This window comes from Pinus tabuliformis, chromosome 1_2 (assembly GCF_031772625.1).
Source record: "Pinus tabuliformis cultivar Carrire ecotype Pingquan chromosome 1_2, CPIR1, whole genome shotgun sequence".
Classification (NCBI taxonomy): Eukaryota; Viridiplantae; Streptophyta; class Pinopsida; order Pinales; family Pinaceae; genus Pinus; species Pinus tabuliformis.
The window spans coordinates 395891638-395913778 of record NC_142298.1 but is presented as its reverse complement, the minus strand read 5'-3'; the positions used below and the strand labels follow the sequence as shown (position 1 = coordinate 395913778).

General features: G+C 39.7%; 1 pseudogene; it reads right to left on the bottom strand.

The window, feature by feature from the left end:
- Window positions 1-1026: 1026 nt before the first annotated feature.
- LOC149206029 (disease resistance protein Roq1-like) lies at window positions 1027-6707 on the bottom strand (annotated as a pseudogene).
- Window positions 6708-22141: the final 15434 nt, after the last annotated feature.

Sequence of the window (22141 nt, the reverse complement as noted above, 5' to 3'; positions counted from 1 at the left end):
ATTGCAGCGCGCAGGTGAAACACACACAGCAGTGTGAATGTAAGGGTTGTTTTTTGTTGAGTGAAAACAAAAGAATATATACGCAGCAGCTCGTATGGTATGTATATGTTGTTCATTTTGCATATGTAAGTTTTGTTGTTCGGTGAAAAACAACAGGGGAATGCGCAGCAGTGTGTGGGAATTTTTTTTTTGGTTGATTCAGTGAAATGAAATGTATTTACGCACAACAGTGCAGTGAATGTAATTTTTGTTGAATATGTTTGTAATGGAATATGCAGCAGTATAAATATATGTAATTTTACACACAGCAGTGTAATATTTTGCAAGCAGAAACAGAGTATGTTCAGGAGAAGACAGAGTAATTTTGTTTTGGAACTGAAGTGTTCTTGGAGAATCCCTCTGTGAGAGGAAGATGGTTTTGTAACAGTAGTTTTTTTTTAATGAATACAAGTTATTTTATGGGTGTGAATCTTTGTTCTCAGAAAACATTTTAGCTTCCTTGTGTTATGATCCTATGGCAAAACAGAGTATTGTTCTCTATTCGTTATTTTGTTTTGGAATTTAGCAGAAAATTCCCAACAAAGTCAAGATATTCAAGCTTAATTAAATTCCCACAGGAGTTGGGAAGCGTGGTTAAGCTATCGCATGAGGCTAAAACAAGAATGTTAAGCTTACTTAAATTCCCAAAGGAGTCGGGAAGCCTCTCTATGCCATTGCAGTCATGCAGGCTGATATATTCTAGCATAGATAAATTCCCGAAGGAGTCGGGAAACCTCTTCAAGCCAGCACAGAAAGACAGCACGATATCTTCTAGCATCGATAAATTCCCGAAGGATTCGGGAAGAATCTTCAAGCCAGCATAGAAAGACAGATCGATATGTTCTAGCATCGATACATTCCCGAAGGATTCGGGAAGACTCTCCAAGGCACCGGATTCAGATAGTTCGATGTTTTTTAGCATCGATAAATTCCCAAAGGAGTCAAGAAGCATATTCAAGGCATAACAAAAAGCCAAGTCGATGTGTTCTAGCCTGGGTAAATTCCTGAAGAATTCGGGAAGCCCCCCAAGCCAATACATTAAGACAGATTGATGCGTTCTAGGCTCGATAAATTCCCGAAGGAGTCGGTAAGCCTCTCCAAGCCAGTGCACTGAAACAGGTCGATGTATTTCAGCGTCGATAAATCCCAGAACGATTCGGGAAGCTTCCTCAAGTCCATGCAGTAAGACAGGTCGATGTGTTCTAGCCTGGGTAAATTCCCGAAGGATTTGGGAAGCCTCCTGAAGTCCATGCAGTAAGACAGGTTGATGTGTTCTAGCCTCAATAAATTCTGAATCTGGCAGAGAACTCAACAATCCAACGCGCAGAACCAAGTGTTTCAAGGAATGCAGATAACAGAATTCCTCTAGAATTTCAACATGCGACTGTGACTCTAACACCATCCGTTCCAGGCGCTTCAACTTCCGTATGGACTTCGGAATTTTGAAGAACTGATTCACACTAATCTGCAACTCTCGCAACTGCGAAGGTGCCTGTAGCATGTTCATGTGTTTGCAATTATTATAAATATAATAGATGATTGTCCTCTACATAACTCTTCTGATTCATTCGTGTTATGTGGTGCCCTATTAATAATAGCAAATAAGCATACGAACCTTTAATTCTTGACAAAATTTTATATTTACCTGCAAATTCCACAAAGTTTCCAAAAAATACCCCTGCACATCTAACACCCTTAACTTCTCCATTGGAATATAAGGAGGGAGGGAAGAGTAGAAACAGTTTTGCCATCAAAACCATAATAGATACGGTGAGTCGACCCCCTCCAAAAGGAATTTGAAGAGATCATCATCAATGTCATCAAAATCAAGAATTTGTAAGTTTTTCATTTTGTAGCGCGAAAAGGATGCACGCTCATCATCCTCGTCTGTGTACGCACGCTCATCATCCTCATCTGTGTATGAACGCTCGTCATAATGTTCCCGAGGAAACATTCTAATTCCCCGCACTTTGGTTGCTTCCTGTGCATTTTTTAAAATCAACGACGAAGTAAGAAACTGTACCCGGATTTTTATTGAATGGTTTGTAGAATATTGAAAGATTGACTAGATTTTTATTGAAAGATTGACTACTTACAGAAGATTGTTGCAACAAATCCTCCATGTGCTATGTCCCACACCAAAGACGACACGGCAATCCTGAACTATTAGCAAGATCTCTCCCCATATCTCTGAGGTGATCATGCATTCTTATACCATGTTGCATTTTTACTGGTTGTATGTGAGAAACATGGTCCATTGGAAATTTATAATTGTGCTCCATGAACACTTCGACTAGGCATTTATTCAGTAGACTTTGAAACCCGCGCTTCCCATTCCAATCTGAGCCGTCCCATACACTTATGGCAGTATCACTGTCTATTCCTATGAAAAAACAGGCAATGTCCAGGAAAATCTGTTTTTCGTCTTTGTCAAGTGCATCGTAACTAATCTGAAGGCTCTTTTGTATGTCATGCGACAGTATTTTTCTAAGTGCCTCCAATTCACTTTCCCAGTAATATTTATTGGTGTTTCCATAAAGAAGCCCACCAAAGACTTTAAGGATAAAGGTAATCCATTGCAAGCCTTTAAAAATTTATCAACCAGATATTCAAATCCCAGCAATGGATGGGGATTGCAGAAAGCATGAGAGCAGAAGAGCTCGGCAATGGATGGGGATTGCAGAAAGCATGAGAGCAGAAGAGCTCTCTGGAGCGTTCTGTGTCAAAACCACTCAACTGATAAATTTATGACTCTTGTACTCCTGACCTTGCAAGGACATCCTTGTCACGGGATGTGATCAAAATTAAGCTATCATGGTATAGGACATCCAGCTGGGGCAAAAGTGCAAATACTTGATCCTGGTGATCTACATCATCTAAGACAAGTAAAAATTTACAAGACGATAGATGCCTCTTGAGTTTCTCAATACCTGCATGCCTGTTGTCTATATGCAATTCCAATTGAAGCAAACCCTTGAGAAGTTGGCTCTGCAAAGAATCCAATGATTTTTTAGCATTTTATCTTACATCATAGAAAAAGTAAAGAGTTTTTGTAATTTGATCTCTACTTGTTAAAAAGTTCAAGGGCTAGCGTTGTCTTCCCCACTCCACCTAAGCCGGTGATGTCGACGATCTGAACTCTTCCGCTACACTGCTGCAACAATACTTTCGTTTCAAAATCTTGTACTTTCTCTGCCAAACCAGTGGGATATCTAGCCACAGTCAATGGTGTTTTAACACCTTGTCTGAACACAACTTCAACGATCTCTTCCACGAGGTCACCCTCATCGCTGGTTATTCACCCACGCACCCACACATATATATTAGTTAAATTATAAAATTAATAAAACCGTAAGTATCATTTTTTCATAGTGGATTTTGTATGCAAAATAAAATGGGAAGGGGGAGAAGAGTCAAAAGTCCTCACCCTTTAAACGCCTCGAGATCTAACCCACTTATGTCTGCAACCCGTGAAAGAGCATTTCTCCAGTTCTCAATAGTTTCGGAGTCATAACGGGGTTGAGAATCGGACTTTCTCTTCTTCTTTTCTAGGTTCCATAGAGATGTAGCATTGACTCCTACGCCATCTGTCCTCCGGAGTTCAGTGGGCTTTACAAACAGAGAGAGCAGAGACTCAAACACAGAACACAGCACAGAACTTAGAACTCAACAACTTGCAACTTCATTCGCTGATCAGGTATTTATACAGGACAGAGAAAGTTCTGGAGATTGATTGGGGCGGTGGCTTCTTTAGGAAGCTTTGCCCAATGTCAATGAATTATAGAACCTGCATTAAATCACCTGTTGAATTCTATCTGCGGGTAGTTGGAATTAGTTCCTTCCAACACTCCCCCTTAATTCCAAACATACTCTTAATTGATATGCCTGCTGGTCTAAGTCTCAGCTAGGCTTACAACATAACTTGGATTTTCTACAACGCACAACTTACTTCTACACATTTCACATTTAGCCTTTCCAAGAGGCTTGGTGAATATGTCAGTGACATTTTCATTTGTATTACAATATGATAAGTCAATTTCTTTTGATTGCAATTTTTCTCTTACAAAGTGATGTTGTGTGTCATTGTGTTTTGTCCTTGCATGATATATAGGATTGTTTGCCAATTTGATAGTGCTTGGATTGTCACATCTGATTACTGTAGGTGCTTGTTGTGTTTCTCCAACATCTTCAAGTATCCTCCTAAGCCATATTGCTTCACAGGTAGCACTGCATAATGCTTTATACTCAGCTTAAGTGGAAAACAATGAAATAGTTGGTTGTTTCTTACTGCTCCATGATATTGGTCCTGAACCAATATTGAACACGTATCCAGTAATAGATTTCCTATCATCTAGATTTCCAGCCCAGTCAGAATCAGAATAACCTGCCAATTCAACAAATGTAGGGGGTTTCTCTCTCGCTGAAAGAGTTGAAACAAAAATTTGATACTCTTGCACTAAGCCATTTAATGTGATGGTGACTAAGTCAGTAATAGACACCTTTTCACCAATATCTCCTAACTTATCACTTAAATCTTTGACACGAGATATGAAATTGCTTATATTTTCATTTTCTTCCATTTTTAGAGATAAAAGCTTAGTCTTCAAAAACAAGATCCGGTTTGTATTTGTTGTTTCATACAAACCCTTCAACGTATCCCATGTTTCTTTTGATGTCTTGCAATCTCTGATGTGAGGAATAATGTTGTCCTTTACGGACATACGTAGCAACACCTTTGCTTTCGTCTCCCTTCTCTCCCAATCTGGAATAGAACCTGCAACAGTGGGTTTGGGCTCATCCCCACTCACAATGGACCACAAATTATAACCTTCTAAAATAGTCAGTAACTTGAATTTCCAATTCACATAATTTCCTCCATCAAGTTTGGTGGATTCATTCAAATAAGTATCAGGCAACAAATTTTCCATGATGAAAAAAAAACTCTCCAATCACCAAAATGCAGAAAATTTATTTATTTATTTTATTTTATTTTTTTAATATTTTTTTCACAACTTCAATATTTCCTTACTCAATAATAACAAACCTCTTTTTTTTAATATCACCAATAATAACACTTTTCCTCTTTCTTTTTTTTTATCAACACCAACTTCGAGATTTCAACAAACTATTTATAAAAGCCTGACAATACTAAGCGTTGACCATGAAATTGAAGAAAAGACCATTACGGTATCAAACTGTAACCTCATTAACTGAACTCACAAAACTACTCGAAACAACTAGTCAAGTGCACAGCCAACAATTTAAAAACCCATTTGTTTTACCGAAGTCGAATAAACATAATAAAAGCGCTTATGATTTTACAAGTCAGAAAGAGAGCTGCATTTCTTTATCACAGATTGTGCAAAATCTTGTTGAAGCACAGTCAATCAAACGTTACAGCATTCCAAGCACTACACGCTGAGGATTTACCTAGTTTCTTCGTCCCTCTCTTACCAACACACGAGAAAACTTATCCACACAACTCCTTCAGCCAATTTGTGCTTCACCAGAGCCTTTAACCACACATAGATCTTCAACACAACGCTCCTCAGCAAACCTCAACGCCTAGACAGGCAGCACAAAACCTTCAATTGTGTTCCCAACTGTGGTCACCACTAAACAACGATTAAACACATATTATCAACTGAACAGATTCACTCTGGATGGTGGCAGACCACACAAGCAACGAAAACTCCACGGCACTGCTCTGTGCACACCAGGCCGAAAAACAAAACAACGCAAAGCAGACTCTCCTCCGCACTTACCGAGCCCTCCTTTGCACGGCTCACCAACACAGAGCTCACAACTCTTTACCAACACTTGACCTCACACCTGCTCTGATACCAAAACAGAGAGAGCAGAGACTCAAACACAGAACACATCACAGAACTTAGAACTCAACAACTTGCAACTTCATTAGTTGATCAAGTATTTATACAGGACAGAGAAAGTTTTGGAGATTGATTGGGGTGGTGGCTTGTTCAGGAAGCTTTGCCCATTGTTAATGAATTCTAGAACCTGCATTAAATCACCTGTTGAATTATGTCTGTGGGTAGTTAGAATTAGTTCCTTCCAACATTTACACGGTGAAACACTGGAATAATAGGAGCCCTCGACTCCAACATGAGCACCAGCTCGTCCAAACACCATTGCGAATCGACATATGTGGGAGAAAAAATTGCAACGTGGAGGGAGGAGGCACTAATAGCGCCTTTTATTTGACAAGGAAAGTCTTCTCCCTCTTGGAGTTCCTTGTAGTCGAGAAAAACTCATAGTCCATAGGAAATGAGGCGGCGATACAGATGACTGGCAAATGTCTTCTTCACGTCTGGCCCTCTATGGCTGATGAAGACGTCGTAGCAGGTACTGTTGTTGGAATTAACAGCGGTGGAGGTGGAAGCAGCCTTTGTCGTATGAAAAATAGAAACGGAGATGGGGAGCCTTCGGATGAGATCGATACAAATTGCTAAGGAGTGCTTGAGTTCAAGAGTTTCCACTAGAGGGTGGATGAGATCGATAGAAATTGCTAAAAAGGGCCTTAGTTAAGGGTGTTTCAAAATGGCCAAAATATTCAAGCTTATACATAAACATCATCAATACTTTTGGATGCTTATACCAAATTTCTTCTCGAAATCGAGCGTTAACTTGTGTGAGGGCTCCACACGCATTATACTATACAGTCCTCTGCAACCTTGACACGCACAACCAACTGCGCACTTTCATATATCATATAAAAAATTGAGATTGTCCAACCAACCACATAGAAAGGATTTGCTTGCCCGTCTCCCTCAATTCTCATCAATTTGATCTCAAATTAAAAGAATATTGAATCTTTCAATTTTTTCGAAGTTCTTTATATATTCCCCTTGATAACACCAATTTATTTTTCACAAGACCATGCACTAAACCTTAGCCTCCGACCACACCTCACACCACAAGACCATGGAGGAGGGAGCCATGGGGCACAGGGCTTAGCACAAGGCCATAACCACACGCCACCGAACCATGTTTCAATGTCCAGGTGCTAATAAATGGGGATCGGAGGTATATGGCCTAACCCAAGTCACATGCCACAACATATAACCATTGCAGAGGGAAAGTTTGGGCTTCACACAAAGGAGTTAGCGAAGGGGAGCCGACCCCATGGTTTTATGCGCCTGACATGACCACAGGCGCAGGTTTTGGGAGCACTCAGCGGAGACGAGAACGGAGTGGGGCCATACCCAAGTTCTGTGGACTTTATATGACCACGTACCAGAGGGAAAGGAGCTCCGACAGGTAGGACGACCATTAATGCCTAGCCCTGGGACCAGTGGAGTGGATGTAACCGTTCACCCAAAGTTAAGGGGCCTAATCCGCAGGGGCGGGGGTGGGCGTTAAGGCTTAGCTCTCGTCCCTATGTGGCCATATGGCCTTGATTTTCAGTCTCAAGGTGTTAAAGGCTAATTTAAAGGTCCGAAAAAATGCACATGCGGAGGGTGAAATTGTCATTCCGTTTGTGATTTTCGCAGCAGATTTGTAGGATAGTAAGCCAGAAGGGCGAATTTGTAGGATGGTTAACAAAGAAGTTCATGAGAGAGCTTGGAAGCTCATAATGTTTTGAGTTTTTATCTAAATGGAGCCCAGAAAGAGGCTACTTAAGGGTTTTCAGATGTTCTGAATCCATTGGTAACCTTTAATTTTCTATTTGAGCATATCTACAGCTCTTTTGAAGGTTTGAGACTAAAGGTGTATGGATCTGTTAGGGTTTGGAAGCAGTTCTCGGAGGTATTTGAGCATGGAGAAGACCTTGTAGGGGTATTCTCACTTCGAGAAGGCAACTGCAGCAGCTGTAACCAACAAGGTTCTACTCAAGATCAATTTCTCTTAACATGAAGTTTTGATTATGTGCTTCAACGTGGAATTGAAGGGTTCACATAATGTTTTTAGCTCATTTCAGTTGAAGTATGTAATGTTTGAAGGAGATGTTTTGAGTTGTTGTTGTTGTCAAAGCTCTTTGTAGGAGAACATTACTGTGTAGGGGTAATAGCCACATATTTACCTGCAGGAAATGTGTATGTACTTCATTGATATTGAATATATGAGTGGCCTAGTCATGTTGACAAGCCCTGAGATGTAGCCCAGGAGGGGTGAATTTTGTCAACAAACATTTTGTCTTGCTCTTCATTATGCCATCATGGATTATGAGTGTTATGTTCAGTTACATTTGAAGACTAATTCTGATTTGAAGAGTCAATGTAAAACTTGTTGTTTCAAGACCCATTTTTAACCTTACAAAGCGTGGACATGGTCGTAAATTTTGTTTTATTTGATTTTGGAAAAGAGGAAGAAATCACCTAATCCAATTTTAGATAAGTTTGGTATCAGAGCACCAGTTGACTAAGTTGCAAGAATGGGTAGCAAAAAGAATCTCCAAGAGCTAGAGGAGCAGAATTTGGCTCTTCGGATGGAGAACATAGAATTGAGAAGGATGTTGGAGATAATTGAAGAGGAGAAGAGACACATGCACTTTGTATTGCAGCAAGTTCTTGATGAGCAAGTTGCAGAAATTTCAACTCATGTACCAGTAAGGGAAACCTCCAAAATGAGGCCAGTATGCGATCATGGTTCAAATAGTGGTTTTGGACCATATGTGGAAGATGTTGCATGTACATTTTGCAAACATCTTCAAGAAGGAAAGGCTTCTCCCTCTTGCAGTTCCTTGTAGTCGAGAAAAACTTGCAGTCCATAGGAAATGAGGTTGCGATACAGATGACTGGCGAAGGTCTTCTTCACGTCTGGCCCTCTATGGCTGATGAAGACATCGTAGCAGGTGTTGTTGTTGAAATCAGCAGCGATGGAGGTGGAAGCAGCCATTTTCGTATGAAAAATAGAAACAGAGATGGGAAGCCCTCGGATTATATTGATACAAATTGCCAAGGAGGGCCTGAGTTCAAGAGTTTCCAGAGGGCGGATGAGAACGATACAAATTGCTAAGGAGGCCCTGATTTCAAGAGTTTCCAGAGGGCGGATGAGAATGATACAAATTGCCAAGGAGGGCCTGAGTTCAAAGAGTTTCTAGAGGGCATATGAGGTCGATACAAATTGCCAAGGAGAGCCTGAGTTCAAGACTTTCCACTAGAGGGTAGATGAGATCGATACAAAGCTCTAAGAAAGACCTTAGTTAAGAGGGTTTCAAAATAAGGGATAAATTCGAGGGAGGATTGTAATGTAGAGCCTCTGTAGAACTATACCCATTATTTATACTCATTTGAACACCAGTGACCGGGCGATAAAAATACAATGTTATCATTATCAATCCGTTTTTTTGGACGTGTTTTTACTTAAATAAGTGCGTAGAGTTAGAATCCTTATACAACATGTCTCTTTACCTCAATTGATATTTAACCCCACTTTAATATCAAAACATTTAATAAGTCATATTTTATTTTATATCATCTTCTACATTCTTATTAAAAAATAAATTATTATTACTCAAATAATAAATTATTATTACTTAAATAAGTGCGTAGAGTTAGAATCCTTATTCAACATGTCTCTTTACCTCAATTGATATCTAATCCCCACTTTAATATCAAAACATTTAATAAATCATATTTTATTTTATATCATCTTCTACGTTCTTATTAAAAAATAAATTATTATTACTTAAATAAGTGTGTAGAGTTAGAATCCTTATACAACAATTATAATATTTTTTAGTATAACCACATTAGCAAGGCGTAGTCTATAGACGAAATGACTTTTTTAATGACCATTTTTACCTTAAACTTGAGTTTAAATTGTTTAATTTGCATAATTCGAGTTTTCTAGAAGTTTCAAGGGTGTTGAATTGATTTATGCATTCAAAGATGTATTTTAAACAACACAAAATCTTGAAATTGTATTTCCAAATTTTGGTGAACTATGCCCATTAAAATTATTAATGTGGTTGATATAGCGAAAGGCTTTATAAATATAACAAAAAAATTTATTGCAACAGGAATAATGTCTTACCAATGTACACATTTATCTCATTAACCATGTATAAAAAGGTCATGGGTCAAATTTAACTCGAAAAAAAAAAGAATTACACTTCTTATTGTAAAATATACCATTTTGATGAATAAAATTTGCTTATATATTAATTTCCCCATCTAATTAGAATATGAACTTATAAGTGTAGGTCAAAAAAACTCTGTTCGAAGCAAGAGAGGATGAAGCAGGGAAGGAACTCGATCCCTGGTCAAAACCCTGATCCCCGAACAGGGTTCGGGTAGACAGTCGAGGTCAGTCCCCGCACAGTCGCCGTCACGGGAGCCTCCCCTCCAGCCCTTGCAACTGGCAAATGGCGGTCAAACCGCGTTTTGATTTTTCCTAAGGTCGGTAAAGATTATTTTATTACTGTAACTGTCAGCTGTAAGCAAGTTTCCGTTTCTCCCGGTCTGTCGGTAGTTTATCTCCTTCTTTAGCATCAATCATGGTAAAGCCCTCTGAGTTTCTTGCATTGGACCCAGACGTAGAGGACATTCTTTCCATGTGGGGTAAAGAAATCAACTCCCAAAACGTGGACTATTATTTTGGCTCTGTAGATATACCCCGTCTGGCGTCTGCTTCACAGTCGGAGACCCCTCAGATTTTTACCCATGACAAGGTGCTGGACAGAGAGATCCAGCTTGAAGGTTATGCGACTGACCCTCCTCAACCAGCGAAAGAGACAGCACTGAGCGGGGTGAATGTGGCATCTAAGCCCCCGGAGCCAAAGGGTCTTATCCTGAAACCTCGGTTTCCAAACCCTAAGGGGCTCGAAGAAATCCCCCAGCTTGGGTCTTCAGCTGAAGTTGAGTTTTCCAGAGCTCTAGGTGCTCCAGGTTCGCTCACGAGGGTTTCACTCTCTCGTGACTCACAAGACCTTCCCGGGATACAGACAAGCAACCAAGGTACCCCTGCTGCAGATGGGTCGGCAGAAAATGAAGGCCTGGGGGCAGATCCATTGTTTGATGGGAACGCCAATCTGGATCTTTCAGGACAGATCCCGTCTCTGTGGGAACAAGCTTCCCTCCTGGACTCAGCCCAAATAATTTCAGACAATAACGTGGACCGTGAAGGTAATAGACCGGCGGGGGAGAGCTCAAGGCCAAGAAGTGTGACAAGGAAGCAAAAAAGGCCTATTGGATCACAGGTAATAACGGAAAATCTGGTGCTAGGGATGGAGGTATCGATGAGAGAAGCCCTTGTGATGGCTGACTGCACTTTGGTAGGCAGAGCCAGAGGTAAGCCTTATTCTTCTGCTTTTCTACAAGAATGGGGTGCGAGTAGCTTTACATCTGAAAGACCTGTTAATTTCGAAGCACAGACACTAGCAAAAGGGTGGTTCAAATTCAAGTTTGAGGACAGAGAAACGGCGGATTGGGTTCTGCAGCAATTATGGCATATTGATAACATCCCCGTTCTTTTCAAAAAATGGTCTCCATTGTTCGATGCTATTAAAGAACGTACAGATACATTTCCTGTCTGGGTGCGTGCTCCGGGTCTTCCCTCCCTTCTATGGACTGAGGAAGTCTTCAGAACAATTGGTAACAGGCTGGGGGAATACATGACAGCGGACATGTCCTTTCTAATAACAAACAATTTGGCAACCGCGCGCATCCTTGTAATGCTCAAACCAAGTGGAGGCCTGGCACAAAAGGTAAACCTCCAATTTGATGAATATGTACATGAACAGCTATTAGACTATGAATACCTTCCCTTCAGATGCCATTGGTGCCACGAGCATGGACATTTAGCAAAAGATTGCCCTCACAAGAGAAGAAGGAGACATTTTCGTCGGACTCCTGCCCACAGAACAAACGCACAATCGGTCGATCAGACTAGGATGGAGCAGGACATGCCGGAGTCACAAGAACAAATGAATACGGAGGCAGAGGAGACCGAGAAAGAACCATCGAATGCAAGCATACAGCCTACAGATCTGGAAGCAGAGATTGTTACAGACCAGGTCGCTGTGGAAGGAACGGCAGAGGTTACAGTCAAAGAACCGGAAGCAGTGATAGGCGCGGCCGAAGAAACTCTACAAACTCAATCCGACGATACGGAGAAGGGTAAGTGCACGGGGCCACCCACCTCTTTTTTTTCTCCTGAGCCTACAAATGTAAATTATCATATTGCTTCATTGTCTAATCATGAGCAAGATAAATTTATAGCTGAAAATAAGGGCGGCCTCTTATCTGAGCCGAATGTGGAATCCTTAACCGAAACTTTGCCCCTCCTGGATATAAACAGTGAAGACCTCTGGCCCCCTCTCCCTCAACCTGTAACTCGAACCCCTTGTCCATACAATTTGAGATCTCAGGGTGGGAACCTTGCGATTCAGGGGTCTTTAGGTGGGCTGGGCTTAATTCCTCCTCAAACAAAGTCCAAAAACAAACGAGGTAGGAAATCCGATCTCTTCAAGGCAAAACTCAAAGCAAAGTTGGATATTGCAGATGGTAAACAATTCTCCATCCAGGGGGTCCTTAGAGCAGCCCATACCCCTGAAGAATTTATAAAATGATCTTAACATCCTGGAACTGCAGAGGTTTGGCCAGCAAACCTAAAAAACTGGCCCTGAAAGACTGGATTGTTAATTCAAAAGCAGATGTTGTCCTTCTGCAAGAAACCCTAGGGAAGGCCGCTGACATTGAATCTATGCTTAAGACCCTTCTTCCAGGGTGGTCCTTCAGTGCTATGGATGCCTTTGGACACTCAGGGGGGTTAGCAATTGGGTTCAAAGATGGGAGAGTTAAAGTTCTCAATAACTGGGGGATGAAGAACGTTATGGGAATGGAAATATTATCCCCTGATTTCCATTTCCCCATCTCCATAATAAATGTCTATGGGCCTTGTCAAGGTAGGGAATCTTTCTGGGATACCTTGATGACAACATCTGTTCTGAAAGCTCCAGTGATGATTCTGGGTGGCGACCTAAACTTCTCTCTGGGTCGTGCTGAAGCTTGGGGACCCTCGGCGAGAGAAGATCCTCTTACAGATTTTTTCCATAATCTCATCTCAGAAAATAACCTGGTTGACCCTCTCCCAATAAAGCTGAAGCCTACTTGGCGGAATCGAAGAGTTGGTGCAGACAGGATTGCTAAGAGGCTAGACCGCTTCCTGCTTTCAGATCTGCTTTCTGCTAAAATTCCCCTAATCAGGCAGTGGGTTGACGAAATTGGGAACTCAGATCATTTCCCAATCTTTCTAGATCTTTCTTCTCCTCCCCAAAAGCCCCCCGCCCCTTATAAATTCAATCCTGCGTGGCTGCAAGATCCTTCTCTCAGTGATTTGTTTAAAAAAACTTGGATTCACCCAGTCCACAATGCAGGAGAGGAGAAAAGTTACTTGTTCATGGAAAATTTAAAAAGAATGAAATCTGCAACAATCTCTTGGGCAAGAGATAGGAAATTGAATCAAAATGAGGAGCTAACTCGTATAAGGGAAGAATTGAAGAATCTGGAATGTCCGGATTCAGAAGGATACTCATCCCAAGAATCCAAGGATAGAATTCTACTCTTGGAGCAGCGGCAATCTGGCATACTATTGGAAAGGGAAGAAGAATGGAGAATAAAGAGCAGGGCTGTTTGGCTTAAATCTGGGGATGAAAACACCAAATTCTTTCATAACTTTGCAAAAGGAAGAAAATCAATAAATACCATTTGGAGCCTTAAAAATGAAGATGGAAGAGATGTCAAGTCTTTCTCTGATCTCTCAGGACTAGGGAATCGACACTTTCATAATTTATACTCTGAACAGAGAGAAGCCACTATTGCAGAAGTTCTCAATACTGTGCAATGTTTTCCCAGATTTATTGAGGAAGAAGAATCCGAAGATCTTTCAATCCCGGTCTCTAAGGAGGAGACTGAAGCAGCCATGAAGCTTTTAGGCAAAGACAAAAGCCCAGGCCCTGATGGCTGGACTATTGAATTCTTTCTTCATTTTTTTGACCAAATTGGAGATGAAATAACCGAAGTTGTAGAGGAGTCCAGATTAAAAGGAGATATTTATAGACCTTTTAATTCAACATTTATTGCTCTCATTCCTAAAAAGAATGAGCCTGAGAGCTTTGAAGATTTTAGACCTATTTCTTTGTGCAATTGTATTTATAAGATTATTTCAAAGGTTATTGCTCTCAGATTAGCCCCAATTCTGTCAAGAAAAATTTCCATGGAACAATTTGGGTTCCTAGATGGCAGACAAATTCATGAAGCTATTGGGGTTGCTCAGGAGGCAATCCATAGCATCAAGATAAAGAAAAAAAAAGGAGCTGTTCTCAAAATCGACCTCTCCAAAGCATTTGATAGGATAAACTGGCTCTACCTTCGAATGCTCCTTACTCATGTGGGATTCAGCTACCCTTTCGTAAGCTGGATCATGGGATGCATAACAAATGTCAGCTTTGCAGTTTTGGTCAATGGAGCTGCTTCTTCATTTTTCTCTAGTCAGAGGGGCCTCAGACAAGGGTGTCCTTTATCTCCACTTCTGTTTCTCCTTGTGGCTGAAGGTCTTAGCAGGCTGATCCATAAAGCCAGAAGTGCGGACAAGGTAAAAGGTATAGAGGTAGCTACAAATCTCTTCATCACCCATCTTCTTTTCGTTGATGATATATTGATCTTTACAAATGGAAATTACAACGAATTAAAGGAGATAAAATGTATCTTTGATCTTTTTCTAAAAGCTACTGGAATGCAGATAAATGCTATGAAATCCCAAGTTTGTATTGCTGATGTGGACAGAAGGGAAAGAAGTCTTATAGCTAATCTTTTTCCGTTTCCTAGCCAATCATTGGAGGTTCCATTCAAATATTTGGGGTTTTGGTTAAAACCAGCCGCCTACAGAAAAGCAGATTGGAACTGGATTATTGCAAAAATTGAAGCTAGAATATCACACTGGAGCTATAGATGGCTTTCCAGAGCGGGCAGGCTAACTCTCATCAAGTCGGTCTTGCTAGCTATTCCGGTTTACTGGGCTGCACTTACCTGGATCCCCAAAGGTGTAATGGAAAAAATCAGAAGAATTTGCTGCAGATTTCTTTGGGCTGGTTCTAAGGAACTCACAGTTTTACCTTGGGTGGCATGGGACAAAGTGGCCAGATCAAAAGAATGGGGAGGCTGGGGGATTAAAAGACTTCCTGATTTCAGCACTTCCTTAGCTGCAAAGTCGGGCTGGAGGCTTATCACCATAGAAAATCTATGGACAAGGGTGATTAAAAGAAAATATATCGACCCTATGCCCTTGGAAGATTGGATTCGGAGTCAGAACAAGAAAGCAAAAAACTCTTCCGTAATTTGGAAGGCCACAGTGGATGCTTTCTCAGTGATTGAGCAAGGTTTAGCATGGAAAGTGGGAGATGGCAGACAAATCAGGATTGGCAGAGATCCCTGGATTGGATGCAATGAAGCTTTTGCCTTATCGCCCGGGCTCCTTCGCCATCTTGAGTCCAAAAATATCACCTCATTAAATCAGGTGGCAAGAGATGGGCAGTTCTCCATCTGGGGTCAGGTTTGGAAGGATGATGAAGAATTAGGGCTAAACATTAGATGGAAGAACGAATGGACAGGTTTCACAAAAGAATTAAAAAGATCCAATGTAAGGATAAGGGAGGAACCTGATAGGTTAATGTGGGCTCACAGCAAATCGGGGGGTTACACACCAAAGGAGGGCTACTCTTATCTTTTGGGAAAGAAAGGATGGGGCAATCCGGATTGGTGGTCCAAAGCATTATGGAAACTTAAAAGCCCAGCAAAATCAAAGCTCTTCATATGGTGTATTTTAAAAAAGAAGGCTCCAACATGGGAAATCCTTCAATCCAGGTTTCTTGTTGGCCCAGGGCGTTGCCCCCTGTGCAAGGATAATGAGGAAACTTTAAATCATCTCTTCATCTCCTGCCTTTTCTCCCAGAAGATTTGGGAGGAGGTCTCGGGGCTTCTCAAGATTACAGCACATTGGGGAAATGAGCCGCTTGCTGAATCATGGAGGAAATGGTGGTACACATACACTGAAGGGAATTTGAGGAACCTGCCAATTATTTTCTGCTGGGGAGTGTGGCTTGCGAGAAATAAAAGTTTGTTCCAAGACCAAATTACACCGCCCTCTGCCATTGCTTCTAACATCGCTGCCATATATCTTTCTCTGCCTCCCCCTGAAGCAAAGAAAACCAGAACAATTCAAAACAATCTCATAATCCAGGAGGATATCCCAAGTGGTTTTTTTGATGGAGCCTCTCAAAATAACCGGGCCGGCGCAGGCATGAGCATTCACATCAACTCAGAACACATTCTAAAAGCCTCAGTTGGGTTGGGATCAGGAACAAACAATTTTGCAGAACTCTCCTCATTGCGCCTACTTCTCTGCTGGCTTCTTCACAAACACATCACCTCAATTCAGTTATTTGGGGACTCTCTAAACGTTATAAATTGGATCAATGGTTTAGCTGCTTGCCAAAATCAAATTTTAATGACTATTGTTGAAGAGATTTTACACCTGAAGACTCTCTTTAACAGGTTCTCATTATGTCATATCTACAGGGAAAGGAACGAAGAAGCCGATCAGCTATCTAAGGCAGGTTTACTACAGGATCCGGACAGCTGGGAGATAGAAGAAAATTTTCAGGGGCAGTCAGTCAGATCGAACCAGCCTCCTTATGATCAGTAGCACAAACAACAGTCATCTTGTTCCGCCCCTTTTTTGTCGGCACTTTTCCAGTTCTATCCTTTATTGCTGTTCACATACTTGTACATATATCTATTTTGCTGTCCTCAAACTCTCGGCTACTACTTTCGGGGTTATTACTGATCTCCAATTTTGAAATTTCAAATTTTGTTTTTGTTTCACAGTGCTGGAGGTCACTTTTCACTCTGTTTTTACAGGAGTTGTTTTCCAATATGGAGACTCCAAAAATTTTGTAACTACTGTATAAATTGGTTTCATTTCCTCATCTTGGAGGAAGACTGTCTCAGGTTTCAATCCGAAAAATAGCTCCCCGCGGGTCGAGCTGTATCTGCTCTTTTAAGCCCTGTGCGGCTTATGAACTACTGGAACAAAACTTTTTTTCTCTAATAAAAAGTTGCTTTTTTCCCCGGAAAAAAGAATATGAACTTATTAGAATTATAATAATCTCAAATCCCTAGGAAATTGGTGGGTGACGCGAATCTAATTTAATTCGATAAAAAAGGGAATTACACATCTAATTTTGCTAAATAAAATTTGATTATGTATTAATTTATCCATCTATTTGAATATGAACTTATTAGAATTAGAATAAAAGAACTAAGACTAAGCATATGTTGAGCATATTCCCTTGAAAATCAATCTAGACCATCAATTAAAAAAATAAAAATAAAAAAAGTCAACAAATCCTCATCCACCTTAAGTTGAAATAAGAAGCCTTCAACAATTAATTTATATAAATCTAAATAACATAAATTTTCATAATATTTTATCAATCTGAATTATATTTAATTTCATTGAAAATTATTCAATGCTCATAATATTTTTTTTTAATATAAATTAATTATTTATGTATTAGAAATTAGAAAAAATGAATATACCATTTTATTAATATATATAGCTTTAAATGACATGTATATTCAAAATATTTTACCATTTTGAATTATATCTATATATATTTAAAAAAGTTATTTATAATAATTTAAAATTTAAAAAACTTAATTAATTTTATTTTGAATAATATTTAAAAAAATGATTTAAATAGAAATAAATTGAAGAAAATCAATTGGTATTATTCTAGGGGTTGGGGGAAGGAATGGAATACTTGCCACCCATAATCAATTCTTGTGAGTGACATAATAGATATTGAAAATATTGATGGTATAAGTATATACACCTTTGTACTTATAAAAAAATAATTAAATGGTGTCATAAAAAATTGAGTCTAAAAGTCTAACAACATGATATATTTCATCAATATTCACCACAATAATCGAGTTCCATAAATAGTCCCATTTAAATTGACTTCAATGTTATATATATATATAAAAGATATATTTTCATGATATTTTATTAATTTGAATTATATCTATTTTTAATATTTTATTTTTTAATATAAATTAATTAATTATGTATTAGAAATTAAAAAAAAAATGAATATATCATTTTATTGATATATTTAAATTTAAATGGCATGTATATTGAAAATATTTTACCATTTTAAATTATATCTATATATATTTAAAAAAGTTATTTATAATAATCTAAAAAAACAAAGTTAATTAAATTTATTTTGAATAATATTTTTAAAAATATTTAAATATAATTAAATTTAAGAAAGTCAATTAAAGTTATTCAAGGGGGTTAGAAGGAAGGAACGGAATACTCTACCCATAATCAATTCAATTACTTGGTGGATATTGACAATATTAATAGTATAAGTATATACAACTTTGTATTGTAAAAAAATAATTAAATAGTACCATCCAAAATTGAGTGCATAGATCTAACAATATGATATTTCATCAATGGTTACATCAACAATTGAGTTCCATAAGTGGTCCTTTTTAAATAGACTTTGATTTTATATATATATATATATATATATATATATATATATATATATATATATAACTAATTTGTATAAATCTAAATAACATACATTTTCATGATATTTTATGAATTTGAATTATATTTATTTTTATTTAAAAATTATTCAACATTCGTAGTATTATGTTGTCTAATATAAATTAATTATTTAGCCTGAAATAATTAGGAAAAAATGAATATTTCATTTTATTAATATATATAAATTTAAATGGTATGTATATTAAAATATTTTAGCATTTTGAATTATATTTATATATATTTTAAAAATGTATTTATAATAATTTAAAAAATAACAAAATTAATTAATTTATCTTAAATAATATTTAAATTTAATTAAATTTTAAAAAGTCAATTATAGTTATTCTAAGTGGTTGGGAGGAAGGAATATAATATTCATCACCCAATTCTTTCGAGTGACATGATTGTTTAATATAAATTAATTATTTACCCTGAAATAATTAGAAAAAAAATGAACATTTCATTTTATTAATATATATAAATTTAAATGGTATGTATATTAAAATATTTTACCATTTTTAATATTATATATATATATATATATATATATAAGTTATTTATAATAATTTATAAATTAATTAATTTATCTTAAATAATATTTAAATTTAAGAAAGTCAATTGGAATTATTCGAAGTGGTTGGGAGGAAGGCATATAATATTCACCACCCAATTTGTCACGCTCCTACACTTGCAGTAGTCTTTCAACTGCTTATAGCGAGGTGCGGCACCACCGAACACTTTCTTTTCACCAATACTTATGTTCGTGGACTACGCCTTAATTCACTTTCTCCTACTTAGTTTGTGTTTCGCAACCAAGTATTATTATGTTTATCCTTTATACCAATGAACACCCATACTCATTCATTATCAACAGCAATTATAAACAAGAAGACAATTGCACAGTATAAAGGGAGGGGCAACTCCTTGCAATATGAGTCTGCCCGAATCAATATATTATATAATCTTCACTTTTACAATGTACAAGCTAAATCTTGGGAAACCCCAAATTTACACTTAGTCAATTTTCACAACTTCGGCAAACTTAGTTGCCCAGCTCGTCGGCACCTCCGCATGGTCGTCGCACGACTAACCAAACCTTCGTTCGCCCCGTCGCACCGTCATATCGTTCACCCAACTCGGGCGCACCTCAAAGTCACCACACACGGGCGCCTCCAACCAAGGCACACCTCCGTCCACAAACCAACACTCCAACAAGTCTCCGTGCACACTTGCACGATGGGCGGGCGCTCACCCGAGTCACCAAGACACCCACGCCAAGTCGTCGCACAAATCGACCCTTCCGCACGATCACCTCGGGCACGCCTTGCCCAACGCGTTCACCTCTTCACCAAGAGCTTTCCACCAAGTGCGTTCAACCAAGGGAGTGCATGAGCTATGCGCTCATCCCCCTCAAATCTGTGCACAAGTCTTGACTCCAAGAGAGGAGTGCGTATGAGTGATGTTCGAATGATGAACGAATGCTCCAAACGCATTCCATATATATAGTCATCGCAATGGGGTGGTGGCTCGCCCAGCCGACCACCAAATCTCCGTCTACACACCCCTCTGAACGCCCACCTATGTGTCGGCCTTGCCCTCCATGGCAAGTCGGCCAACCGCACCGCACACCCGAGGACCTTACATCCTCCTCCACCTGAAATCGTTGTCGTCCTCGACAACATACCATCCTGGTAACCATCCACCAAGATCATCCATGATGTCAACTCCTCCACATACTGCAACCATCACTGCAACATATGTAGAACTACCATCTCCACCATGTCTCACCTCGGCAACCATCCGTCACCAAGATAACCATACCAAGGTATGCACCCATCGGTATGTCATACATTGGAAGTCATCTCAATCCATGATCATCAACCATCATGTCACAATCTCCACATGCTGCTCTCCATCGTGGAAGGTTGGCCCCTCCATCTCAAGCTACATGCCCACTGCAACATATCGTGTCGACCTCATCATGTGTCGTCCTCATGTGAACCGCTGCCATGATACTCCAACATAATGCTAACACATCCCTGTACATGCTATAGCCCCCATGTCTGAACTAGTCGGGTGATCAGTCCAACTGTCACGCTCAAACCATGAGAATGCACATCCTCATGCCACCATCAGTCGTTCCTCAAAGCATCCTGTCACATCCTGAACTCGATCAAGAATCCATCCATATAAGTAAACCATGCTCAGGTCCATGAAGTAGTCCTCATCTCATCTGCAACATGTCATCCATGATGTTTGGTGTCAATGTGCTACACGAAATCAGCCACATCTATCCCAACATCATCCATATGTGTGCCTCCTCCATATGAAGAGACCATCTCATCAAACTCCAACTCTCGGTATGCCACATCCAAGTCCATGAAGCTACCTCCATCACATCTGCAATGTGTCAACCCTCAAGTCTCCATAGAAACAAGTATACACCTGCCTCATCTATCCATGTGCTGCCCATGATCATAGATCAATCAGCTCCCATGTGTCAAAAGTAGTTGAGTCTCGGCTCAACCCATGCCCCAAGTGTTGCCACCAAGGCATCATCATCGTTGTAACTCCATTGCTCCAAAGTGTCTCATATCGATCCTCCACATCAAATCACTCTTCCAAGCCATTCCCATACATGTAATTGAAAGTATGCACCCCATCCTGCATCAAAGTCTCTGACCTCAGCTCCTCAATGCATCAAATCCTCTAAGTCCACCATGTATGAAGTCCCTAAAAGTCACAACCTCATGTCATCATGAGCTCCATGAGCCATCTCCAACCAACATCTCAACAAGCATACAAGTCTCAGTCCAAAGGTCTCTACAAGATGCCTCAGCTCTCCATGTAGTAGGAATGCTCCATAGTCTGCTCACAACTCCATCCAAGTCCATGGCCTTGTTGTACAAGAGTGCACAACCTCTCCATCGGCTCATAAGTAAAACATCTCCATGTCACACCAGCAAATCTACCTGAACAACATCCCTACTTTGGCACTCCTCATTGGATGCCCATAAGTGACACCTCTACAAGTGCTCCTGCATAATGTCCCTGCATAAGGCTGCCATACTCCATGTTTCCAACCTGATGTCCATGACTCAAGTTGCCCATGTAGCCCAACCAAGTAGACCCATCACAACAATCGGTCATCTCGTCCAAGTCTGCAACCTTCGGTCTAGTGAACTCGGTCACCCAACCATATCATCATCATCACGAGTCCCTTCCATCATAGCTCCCCACTAAAGGTTCCACCAAGACTATCTCTTGGTCTCGGCCATGAGAATTCCACCCAAGCAACTCAAGTGTGTGCCCTCCAATCTGTCCATGAGTCATGCGGGGCACTTAGCCATGTGGCTAAAGCATGACCCATTCATCCACAACGATCATCAAGTTCCACCCTTGTCACGGGCCTTTGTACCTTCTACCATAAGGTCACAAACAACCCCAACAAGTCCTGCAACAATCAACAATCCTTGCTTCTCCATACAAGGTCTCATCATAAACATCCATGGTA